Source organism: Arachis stenosperma, chromosome 5 (genome assembly GCF_014773155.1).
Source record: "Arachis stenosperma cultivar V10309 chromosome 5, arast.V10309.gnm1.PFL2, whole genome shotgun sequence".
NCBI lineage: Eukaryota > Viridiplantae > Streptophyta > Magnoliopsida > Fabales > Fabaceae > Arachis > Arachis stenosperma.
The window spans coordinates 87,379,895-87,390,449 of record NC_080381.1 but is presented as its reverse complement, the minus strand read 5'-3'; the positions used below and the strand labels follow the sequence as shown (position 1 = coordinate 87,390,449).

The 10,555-nt window shown below is 38.9% G+C and overlaps 1 non-coding gene across 1 annotated transcript; it reads right to left on the bottom strand.

Moving 5' to 3' along the window:
• Positions 1 to 969: 969 nt before the first annotated feature.
• Positions 970 to 1,073, bottom strand: LOC130983833 (small nucleolar RNA R71). The gene has a single exon (XR_009087806.1). It is a non-coding gene; the product is annotated as a small nucleolar RNA R71 (small nucleolar RNA).
• Positions 1,074 to 10,555: the final 9,482 nt, after the last annotated feature.

The window sequence follows — 10,555 nt, the reverse complement described above, 5'->3', positions numbered from 1 at the left end:
AAATTTGACTTTAATATCTTTTTCAACTAACTATTTGACTTTTTGTTAGTTTCTTATCTTTTTCAAAACCACCTAACTACTTCTCTCTCTCTAATTTTCAAAAATATCTCATCCTTTTTCAAAAATTCATTTTAATTAATTAATTGTTTTAAATTTTAATTTTAATTATATCTTATCTTTAATTTTCGAAAATCACTAACTACTTTTTCAAAATTATTTTCGAAATTCTCTATCTCTCCTCTTCTTCTATTTATTTATTTATTTACTAACACTTCTCTTCACCTCTCTTCATCTCAGTTCACTACCCCTATCCTTACCCTTCTGTTTGGATTCTCCTTTCTTTATTCCCTTTCTTCTTCTACTAACAATAAGGAACCTCTTTACTGTGACATAGAGGATTCCTCTTTCTTTTCTTGTTCTCTTCTTCCCTATATGAGCAGGAACAAGGAAAAAGGCATTCTTGTTGAAGCTGACCCTGAACCTGAAAGGACTATGAAGAGGAAATTAAGAGAAGCTAAATTACAATAATCCAGAGACAACCTTTCTGAAATTTTCGAACAAGAGAAGGAGATGGCAGCCGAACCCAACAACAATAATGCAAGGAGGATGCTTGGTGATTTCACTAAACCAACGTCCAAGTTTGATGGAAGAAGCATCTCAATTCCTGCCATTGGAGCAAATAATTTTGAACTGAAACCTCAATTAGTTGCTTTGATGCAACAGAACTGCAAGTTTCATGGACTTCCATCTGAAGATCCTTATCAGTTTTTAACTGAGTTCTTGCAGATTTGTGAGACTGTTAAGACAAATGGAGTAGATCCTGAAGTCTACAGGCTCATGCTTTTCCCATTTGCTGTAAGAGACAGAGCTAGAACATGGTTGGACTCATAACCTAAAGATAGCCTAGACTCCTGGGATAAGCTGGTCACGGCCTTCTTGGATAAATTCTTTCCTCCTCAAAAGCTGAGCAAGCTTAGAGTGGATGTTCAGACCTTCAAACAAAAAGATGATGAATCCCTCTATGAAGCTTGGGAAAGATACAAGCAGATGACCAAAAAGTGTCCTTCTGACATATTTTCATAATGGACCATATTAGATATATTCTATTATGGTCTATCTGAGTTTTCCAAAATGTCATTGGACCGTTCTACAGGTGGATCCATTCACTTAAAGAAAGCGCCTGCAGAAGCTCAAGAACTTATTGACATAGTTGCAAATAACCAATTCATGTACACTTCTGAGAGGAATTCCGTGAATAATAGAACGCCTCAGAGGAAGGGAGTTCTTGAAATTGATGCTCTGAATGCCATATTGGCTCAGAACAAAGTGTTGACTCAGCAAGTCAACATGATCTCTCAAAGTCTGAATGGATGGCAAAATGCATCCAACAGTAATAAAGAGGTAGCTTCTGAAGAAGCTTATGATCCTGAGAACCCTGCAATAGCAGAGGTAAATTACATGGGTGAACCTTATGGGAACACCTATAATTCATCATGGAGAAATCATCCAAATTTCTCATGGAAGGATCAACAAAAGCCTCAACAAGGCTTTAATAATGGTGGAAGAAATAGGCTAAGCAATAACAAGCCTTTTCCATCATCTTCTCAGCAACAGACAGAGAATTCTTAGCAGAATCCCTCTAATTTAGCAAATTTAGTCTCTGATCTGTCTAAGGCCACTTTAAGTTTCATGAGTGAAACAAGGTCCACCATCAGAAATTTGGAGGCACAAGTGGGCCAGCTGAGTAAGAAAGTCATTGAAACTCCTCCCAGTATTCTCCCAAGCAATACAGAAGAGAATCCAAAAGGAGAATGCAAGGCCATTGATGTAATCAATATGACCGAATGCACAAGGGAGGAGAAGGACGAAAATCCTAGTGAGGAAGACCTCCTGGGACGTCTCTCAAACAAGAAGGAGTTCCCTATTGAGGACCTAAAGGAATCTAAGGCTCATATAGAGACCATAGAGATTCCATTAAATCTCCTTCTGTCATTCATGAGCTCTGAAGATTATTCTTCCTCTGAAGAGGATGAAGATGTAACTGGAGAAAAAGTTGCTCAATATCTAGGAGCCATCATGAAGCTGAATGCCAAATTATTTGGTAATGAGACTTGGGAAGGTGAACCTTCCTTGCTCATTAGTGAACTAGATACATGGGTTCAGAAAACTTTACCTCAAAGGAGACAAGATCCTGGTAAATTCTTAATACCCTGTACCATAGGCACCATGACCTTTAACAAGGCTCTGTGTGACCTGGGGTCAGGCATAAATCTTATGCCACTCTCTGTAATGGAGAAACTAGGAATCATTGAGGTACAGCCTACCTTATTTTCATTATAATTGGCAGACAAGTCAGTAAGACAAGCTTATGGATCAGTAGAGGACGAGTTGGTAAAGGTTAAAGGCCTTTACATTCCTGCTGATTTTATAATCTTAGACACTAGGAAGGAGGAGGATGAATGCATCATCCTTGGAAGACCTTTCCTAGCCACAGCAGAAGCTGTGATAGATGTTAACAGAGGAGAATTAGTCCTTCAATTGAATGGGGACTACCTTGTGTTTAAGGCACACGGCTATCCTTCTGTAACAAGGGAGAGTAAGCATGCAGAGCTTCTCTCAATACAGAGTCAAACAGAGCCCCCACAATCAAACTCTAAGTTTGGTGTTGGGAGGCCACAACCAAACTCTAAGATTGGTGTTGAACCCCCATATCCAAACTCTAAGTTTGGTGTTGGGAGTCCACAACATTGACCTGATCACTTGTGAGGCTCCATGAGTGCCCCAGGTCAAGCTATTGACATTAAAAAAGCGCTTGTTGGGAGGCAACCCAATTTTAATTTATCTAATTTTATTTTTATTTGATTGTTATTTTGTGTTTTAGTAGGTTCATGATCATGTGGAGTCACAAAAAAAATATTAAAATTAAAAACAGAATCAAAAACAGCAGAACAAAAATCACACCCTGGAGGAAGGACTTACTGGCATTTAAACGCCAGTAAGGAGCATCTGGCTGGCGTTCAACGCTAGAACAGAGCATGGATCTGGCGCTGAACGCCAAAAACAAGCAACATCCTGGCGTTTGAATGCCAGGAATATGCCCTGAGGAAAGCTGTCGCTGAACGCCAGTAACAAGCATGGAACTGGCGTTCAACGCCAGAAACATGCTACACATGGGCGTTGAACGCCCAGAACGTGCACCACTTCGACGTTTAAACGCCAGAATGGTATGCTAAAGCATTTTACATGCTTAATTGGTGCAGGGATGTAAATCCTTGACAGCTCAGGATCTGTGGACCCCACAGGATCATCTCAGGATCTGTGGACCCTACAGGATCCCCACCTAACATATTCCCACCTTACCTCCTAATTAATCCTATAACACACTTTCCCAAAAATCCTTCACCAATCACCTCAATCTCTCTTCCCAATTACCCCCTTTACCACTCATCCATTCACACTTCCCCATAAACCGCACCTACCTTCAAAATTCAAAAATCTTTCCCACCTAAACCCACCCTAAATGGCCGAACCTACCCTCTCTCACTTCCCTATATAAACCCCTCCCTTTGATGACAAGTCATCTTAGCCTAGTTTTACTAGTCTTTTTCTAGGTTTTCATTAGGTTTTATGCACTTTCTTGCATTATAAGTAAGTAATTTGGAATGGAAATGCATGACTTCTTTGAATCAAACAACCACCACTTAATTGATGCTAAATCACGAGGTTTGGGCTAAAATTAATTATTTTTTTTAATGATTTATAAACCTTGTGAATTTGGTGATACTTTGATTGGTTATTTTGATTAATTGAAGGTGAAGAAAAGAAGAAAACAAGAAAGCGTGGCCTAAGTAATGTGGCCCAAGGAAGAAAAAGTGTGGCTAAGGAAGGAAGAAGTGTGGCACAACAATGAAGGAAAACCATGAAGCTCTCTCCAAGAGCACCATGCTCACCAAGGGAGCGCTATATTTTCCCTCAAGGGACCAAGGCACAATGCTCTGCTCACTTTGTGAGCTGAGCACAGTATGAAGCCAAGAAACAAGGAAAGGAAAAACAATGCTCAGCTCACCAAGTGAGCATTATCGGGCTCTCACAAGATATAAATCAAAGAAAATAAGTTTCCAATGCTTGCTCCAAGGATTGAACCCATGACCAAAGGGGGTTGGGGGAGCGCTACTCACAAGGGAAAATGAGCCAAAAATGGCCAAATGCATCCTCCAAGGTTCGAACCAAGCACCTAGAGGAAGCAAGGAGCAAGGCGCCACATCCTTCACCAAGAGAAAAGCTTCAGCGCATGCTTCCCTCAAGTTTCGAACCAAGGACCTTCCCTTGGATGCCTCAATTCTCAGCTCACTTGGAGAGCTGAGCGCTACCCATGGTGCATCACACAAGCATCTTGACACGGTCCCGGGGCACAAGGCGCGCAACAATTTTGCACCAAAGCACCAATGCTCGGCTCACTTTGTGAGCTGAGCATTCCCCTGATGCCTCCCCCCCAACATTGCACGCTACAAGGGAACCCACACACAAGGCCTCAATGCCCAGCTCAACTTGTGAGTTGAGCATCCCCCTGGAAGTAATTTCTTCATGGGCTAAAAAATCAATTAAAAATCCAATTAAATTCAAATCTTCACCAAATTAAAAGCCCATCCAAATTCCAAAAATCCAAGAATAGAAAGTGTATAAATAGGAGCTAGTTTGATGTAATTAGGACCTCTAGAATCACTTTTGAATTTTTCTTGAATTTCCATTTTCACTTTTGAACTTTTATTTTGGAATTTAGTTCTTAGAGAATTGGGGAGGAGAATTGATCTCTCTTCTTCCTTGTTCTTGCTTGAGCACTCTTTACTTTTTATTTTCGATCTTGGGTGAAGAATTGAAGAACTTCTGTTTCAATCTCACCTTGAGATCCCTTGCTTAAATTTTATGCATAATTGAATTTCAATTTCCATTCACTGCTTCATCTTCTACTCTTTCTGCAATTTACTTTCCTTTAGTTCTTTTGCAATTGTTCTTGTTGGATCAAGGAAGGATTTGAGATCTAGACTTGTTTTCTAGTCTCTTCCACTCCTGAGATCTTCAACCTCTTTTAATTTGTTGTAATTTAGCATCAGTCATTCTCTGTTTTCATTCTCCAAGCAATTGTTTTATCTTTATGTTTGAGATCTATTACACTTCAATTCATCTTTAGTTCTTCTGCTAGTTGCAATTTACTTCTGTCTTATTTAAATTCTGCAATCCCAATTCCCAATTCCTTTTATGATTCAAGCAATTTACATTTCTTGCACTTTAAGCTTCAGCCATTTACATTTCTTGCAATCTAAGTTTCTGCAATTTCATTTACTTATTCTTTAAGATTCAACTTCTTTGCTTTATTTGCTCTTTAATTTACTGCAATTGCCCCTCTCCCTTTACATTTCAAGCAATTTAGCTTCTGTCAGTTACAAACCACTCAACCAATATTTGATTCGCTTGACTAAATTAACCACTAAACTAAAATTGATCAATCCTTCAATCCCTGTGGGATCGACCTCACTCATGTGAGTTATTATTACTTGATGCGACCCGGTACACTTGCCGGTGAGTTTTGTGTCGGATCATTTTCCGTACATCAAGTTTTTGGTGCCGTTGCCGGGGATTGAAATAGATTGACAATGATTAAGTAAGGTGGTGGTCTAGATTAAGCACTTTTTCTTTGTTTCTCTTTATTTTTACTAAGCACATTAACTGTTTGACACATTGTGTCACCTAACCCTCTAACCACATTCTAGCACTAGAATGTTCATGTTTTATTTGGTTTGTTTGTGATTTTTGCAAGTCATAGAGGCTGAGGTGCGTGAAGAGGGAGTGAGCAACAATGCCCAGCCTACAAGAAGGGTGTTGGCCTCTTACACTATCCCCAATACAAGAAACTGCGGGAGTAGCATACTCACTCCTAACGTTCATGCAAATAATTTTGAGTTGAAGCCTCAACTTATCACTCTGGTGTAGAACAATTGCTCCTATGGAGGAAGTCCACTTGAAGATCCAAACCAACACTTATCCATCTTCCTCAGGATTTATGAAACTGTCAAAACAAGTGGTGTGCATCCAGACATCTACAAGCTACTGCTGTTTCCATTCTCTCTAAAGGATAAGGCCACTCAATGGCTAGAGACATTTCCCAAAGAAAGCATCAATAATTGGGAAGACTTAGTGAGCAAATTTCTAGCCAAGTTCTATCCTCCCCAAAGGATTATTAGACTCAAAATAGAGGTCCAAACATTCACTCAGATGGATGGACAGTCATTATATGATGCATGGGAAAGATACAAAGCTTTACTCAGGAAGTGTCCACCAGAAATGTTCAAAGAATGGGATAAACTTCAAAACTTCTATGAAGGATTGACTCTGAAAGCTCAGGAAGCACTAGACCATTCAGCAGGAGGTTCTTTACAATTGATGAAGACAGCAGAGGAAGCCCAAAACCTCATAGACATGGTGGAAAATAATCAATACTTCTATGGTCATCAAAGGCAACGCCAACCAACTCCCAAGAAAGATATCTTGGAGCTTGAAGGTGTTGACACTCTTTTGGCACAAAAAAAATAGATGCATCAACAATTTCAGCAACAAATGGAATTGATGGCCAAGAGAATTGAGCAACTTGCAGTAGTAAACACACAAGGCCAATCTCAAGTCTCACATGGATGGAATCAATCTAAAGAAGGTACTGAGATATTCAATTATGAGCAACAAGGCCCTGAGTAGATGCAATACATGAATAACACCTCAAGTTCACTCCAGCACAACTTCCATGGTGATGTACACAATCTATCCTGGAAGAGTCATTCTAACTCGAGATGGGGTGAGCACCAGAATCAAGGACAAAGGGACTTCAACTATAGCAGCATTAGCAACACAAACAACCAAAGCCATTCATCCAATAATACTAACCAGTTTAAAAATCCACAAAACACATACCACCAACCCCATAACAACTCACAAAACCACCAGAATAACTTTTCCACATCCACATCCCATCCACAAAGTACCCCCACAATTAATTCAAATAACTTCCAACAACAACCATCTTATTTCACACAACCACAACCAAATCCAGACTCTCAAAGAATCTAAAGTCTAGAGAAAATGATGGAGAAACTCATGAAAAATCAAGAGATAGCAAGACAAGATCAGGAAGCTGCAAGGAAAGATCAGGCCCTGGCATTCAAAAACCAAGAGGCTTCAATCAGAAACCTTGAGAGACACATGGGGCAAATGGCTAAGCAAATTTCAGAAATAGATGAGAAGAGAGCAAATGCCTTCCCCAATGTCACTGAAGAATACCCAAGGGACAAAGGAAAAGCCACAAAATGGGAGTAGTGCAAAGCAATCATAGTGGGAAGTGAGAAGACTATGAAGAAGGAAGCCATCAATCAGGACAAACACAACAGAGAAGTTCCACAAGAAGAGACAGAGGGGAAAAGTAAAGAGGATCAAGAAACCAAAAATGCACAAATTTCAAAAGGATACAAGAACACCCTTGGATCACAACTACAAGAGAAGAGGGAAGGAGTGAATCTTTGTGTCCCCAAACTTCCATACCCTCAGAAGTTTAAAAAAGAAAATGAGGATAAGCAATACTCAAAATTCCTGGACATATTCAAGACACTCAGCATCAATATTCCTTTCTTGGAAGCACTTGAACAGATGCCACTATATGCCAAATTCATGAAGGAAGTGCTGACAAAGAAAAGATCCCTGAAGGAAGGACAGATTGTTGAGATGACAAAAGAATGTAGTGCTATCCTCCAAAGAGAGTTGCCAGAGAAGAAAGATGATCCTGGGAGGTTTTACATACCTTGCACCATAGAAAACAAAACAATTGAGAAGTCATTCTGTGACCTCGGTGCAAGCATAAACTTGATGCCTTTGTCTCTAATGAGGAAACTTAAAATTTCTGAGCTGAAGTCCACACGAATAGTTCTCCAAATGGCTGACAAATCCACTAAGCAAGCACTGGGAGTTGTGGAGAATGTGTTGGTAAAAGTGGGAAAATTCTTTCTCCTTGCTGACTTTGTTATCTCAGATATAGAAGAGGACCCTGACACTCCCATCATCCTGGGGAGGCCTTTCCTAGCTATGGGCAGAGCATTGATAGATGTTGAAAAAGGGGAATTGTTGCTGAGAGAGCATGATGAGCATCTAGCATTCCATGTTTTTAAAACCTTGCATGAACCCATTCAAGAAGAAGATTTTATGAAGGATAAGGCCAGAGATCAAAGTTTGAAGGAGGCAGTCAATGAGTTAACTCCAAGACTTCTAAATCCATGCTTGAAAGAAGTAGAGATAGTGCAACAGACCAAAAAAGTCAAGGAGGAACTATATCCAAAACCCCCAGATGAGAAATTCAACATCCCATATAAAGAACCACCAAGGCAGGGAGTATCTCTTGAGAAAGAAAAGAAGAAGAGGCCAAGAGGGTGGAGAAACAAGAAGATCCCCACTGAAGGCTTCTCACCAGGGGATAAAGTGATGTTAAACACCCAACCAATGAAGGTGTCTCCACAAGTGTTTGAATACTACACTGTGAACCGGGTCCTTTCACTTGAACACCTAGAGATCATCAAAGAGGAGGATCGGAAGGAAATTCACAGTAAGAGGAGAAAAACTAAGGCACTATGATTTTTAGCCTCCATGATCAAAGAATGAAGGATGTCAAGCTAGTGACAATAAAAGAGCGCTTGTTGGGAGGCAACCCAACCTGAGGTAGTGTTATTTTCATAGCTATTTTAATAAAGAGGTTAATTGGCCTTATCTATATTGCAAGAAGCTAAGTTTGGTGTTGCACACCAAAACAAAATAAGGGAGAATGAAGGATTTTAAGTTTGGTGTTCCACCAAGATCTCATCATAGAACATATTCTCACCTCCTGCATAATGCTAGCCTCACGCAATTAGATAAACTAGTTAACTATTTTGATGTTTTCTAGTTATTAGCTTTATTGCTTTTGGAAAAGAAAAAGATTTCACATAGAATTTGTTGCATGAGAAACATTGGCAAGGAACTAAGTTCAAGAGCCAACACATAGGCTTTGCAGATTAACCGGATACCAAAAGGGGTTGAAAAGCAGCAACATTTGAGGAGTATGCAGGAAAATAGCCAACAAATTAGGGAATATTTGCATTATGACTAACAAGGAGCAAACAGAAGGAAGAATGAAAAGCTGCAACCCAACAGGTTGTATTTACACTTGATCTTTTTTGTTGTGTAATGATTCAATTCAAAGATTCCTTTATGTCTAGCTAGAATGATCATTTAGTTGTAAATGGAAGTACATACTAGAGAAAGCTATCTGCATAATTTTTGCATAAGTTATCTGCATAATAATTGTCATCATTCATTAGCTTGAATACTTTGTTTTGTTTTCCCTTGCTGTTTGAATAAACGAGAGATGTTTGGTTTAGAAAAGTAATTGTTCAATGTTGCAAAAGTTAGAATAAAAGTTAGTGGTGGTATATGTTTGATTTAATTGCTAGCTCATAGAATAAATGCTGCAGAATGACTTGTTACTTAAAGCTTAAGCTAGTTTGCTACTATGATCCTTCAATTAATGAAAGTCCGTTGAAAGTAAACCAAAACAAAGAGAAAAAGAAAGAAGAAAAGCCAAAAGTTGGCAAAGAAACAAACAATAAGGCTAGACACCAATAGCTTGGACCCTAAGACATATGCCTGTGGTGTTTGTGTACTAGGATATGCTTGGACAAGTAAGTTCTAAGGAGTATTTTAAAACTTGGCAACTTAGATCAACTGATTTGGGATTGCCAACTGAAAGTCCATAATAAAGAGCAACCTAGATACAAAACATTTAGTTATCCAAAGAGATGCTGGGCATCAATGATCCTAGGAAGAAAGAGTGAGCCATGTGTCTATGGTGAAGAAATGTTGAGTGAAATTAAGCCAAAGGCCACTGCAACAGTTGCCACCAAGTCTTCAATAAGTAATATGCTCTTTATGCAAAAGAAAGAAGAAAAGCTAACAAGGGAAATGAACAAAAAGTAAGGCATTGTAGCAGCAACCTTAGTGGACCCTTAAGGAAACATTGTTTGTTTTGACAGCAAGTAATAAATGAGCTACTTTTGAATCTGCATAAAACCCCATAAGCCAAATTCAACTATCTGCTTAATAAGGACATATATACTTATCTATTTCATTCTATCTTCAATTATGTTTGATGCTTGCTTGGGGACAAGCAAGTTTTAAGTTTGGTGTTGTGATGACAAGTCATCTTAGCCAAGTTTCACTAGTCTTTTTCTTTGTTTTCATTAGGTTTTATGCACTTTCTTGGATTATAAGTAAGTAATTTTGGAATGGAAATGCATGACTTCTTTGAATCAAACAACCACCACTTAATTGATGCTAAATCATGAGGTTTGGGCTAAAATTAATTGTTTTTTTTTAATGATTTATAAACCTTGTGAATTTGGTGATACTTTGATTGGTTGTTTTGATTAATTGTAGGTGAAGAAAAGAAGAAAACAAGAAAGCGTGGCCTAAGAAACGTGGCCCAAGGAAG